Raw genomic sequence first — 1,983 nt, forward strand, 5'->3', positions numbered from 1 at the left:
CAGCTCGGGGGGTCCCACCAGCAGAAGGAGCCGGAGCTGGTGGAGCGGGGCCAGAGGAGGCCCCGGAGATGCTGGGAGGGCTGGAGCCCCTCTGCTGGGAGGACAGGCTGGGAGAGTTGGGGGGTTCAGCCTGGAGAAGGCGAAAAGGGGAGAGCTCAGAGCCCCTTCCAGTGCCTAAAGGGGCTCCAGGAGAGCTGGGGGGGGACTGCATCAGGGAGCGGAGCCATGGGATGAAGGGGAATGGTTTTAAACTGGAAGAGGGGAGATTGAGATGAGATATGAGGAAGAAATGTTTCCCTGTGCGGGCGGTGATCCCCTGGGGCAGGTTGCCCCGAGAAGCTGTGGCTGCCCCATCCCTGGAGGTGTTCAAGGCCAGGTTGGACGGGGCTGGAGCAACCTGGGCTGGTGGGAGGTGGCCCTGCCCAGGGCAGGGGGTTTGGAATGAGATGATCTTCCAGGTCCCTTCCAACCCAAACCATTCTATGATTTTTGGCACAGCTCCTTCTTGCAGATTTTGGTGCGTCTCTGACCGCAACCTCCTCATGCAAGCATGCTTGTCCTGGGAAAGTGCAGCCTTGTTGCTCGCAGCATGATCTCATGGGGAACAGCGCCGCTGGATCACCAGATCACTGCTCTCCTGGTCCAAACCGCTTGGCCCTTCCCAGGTGAACATTGTCTCAGCCTGTGTGAGTCTGTCTCACCTGCACAGAAATCATTGTCTGTGTCAGGCAAAGCCCTGCATTCCTGGGATCAGGATGAAGTTCTGCCACGGTGAAAACCTTCAGCATAGCCCCCAAATCCACCCCTGCCCCCTTTCCTGGCATGGGTTATTGCCTTAACAAATGTACTGCCCCTTCTCTTTAGCATGGCCCTGTCCAAAATACCCTTTTGCTGCACCCACACCAACCCCGCCACCTGGCAGGAGCTGTCCTCCTGCCAGACACTGGGAAGGATCCTTTTTTGTGTGTGTTTCATGGAGCATGTGCACCCCTGTCCCCTCCCAGGGCTGGGCTGCTCTGCCAGCATCCGTGTTTCACCCCACATTTGCTTCCAAACAGGGTCTCTCCACCTCCCGTGCCCACTCTCCATAGCTTTCCCCTTGCCTCCTGGTTCCTTTTGTTATTCTCATGCAGCGTTTTCTGTTGGGGAGCTGGTTCCAGTATTTTATGTTAAACCTTTTCTTGTTCCTCAACTTTGTCTGCCCACATGCAACTCCCTATTCTCTCACCAGCCCTTTGGGTTATACATTTTTTGGTGCTAAATTACTCTGTTAGTCTACAAATCTTTGCATACAGTAGAGCTCTGAGTAATGCTGTGGCAATGCATATACAGCAAAGCGACTGTGTTTGCTGCGCACCTTGTCCTCGAGCTTCCTGACTCACCCGGTGACACTCAGCTGGGGTGAGGGAACGGCCCAGTCCTGTCATTACCGGCACGTTCCCGGCCCTGCGATACACCAGTGAGTTCAGTGGGTGAGACCAGAAATCCTTCTGGAAGCCCCAGATCAATCTTGTCCACATCCCCGCTCCAGCCTACAGCCTTCTGGCAAAAATACAGTGCAGCTGTCTTACAGCCCTCTCTTTGTTTCTGTGCTTGATGCTTACTGCTGGTTACCCTTGCTCTGGGATCCCAGGCCTCGGTGTCCAGAGCAAAGGCAGCGCGGGGAGGAGCGGGACTGGAACGACGCCCTGCGACCTGCCAACAGGATTTGGGTGTGCAGAGATACCTGGAGGGGGGTTGTGAGACACTGATCAGGGATCGGGAAAAGAAGGAGACAGATGTACTGTGTGGAGAACAGGCAGGGGCTGCAGCCTGGTCAGCTCTGGGGCCCTGTCAGCACCCTGTCAGCCCCCTCAGAGCCCCGTCAGGCCCATTGCGCTGTCAGAACCCCTAGAGTCTTGTCAGCCCCACGGAGGCCTGTCAGTCCCGTGGCCTCATCAGGCCCATACCCGCAGCCCTGCGGCAGAAGGCCGAGCCCCGGCC

Source organism: Charadrius vociferus, unplaced genomic scaffold (genome assembly GCF_000708025.1).
Source record: "Charadrius vociferus isolate BGI_N301 unplaced genomic scaffold, ASM70802v2 scaffold370, whole genome shotgun sequence".
In the NCBI taxonomy this organism is placed as follows: Eukaryota; Metazoa; Chordata; class Aves; order Charadriiformes; family Charadriidae; genus Charadrius; species Charadrius vociferus.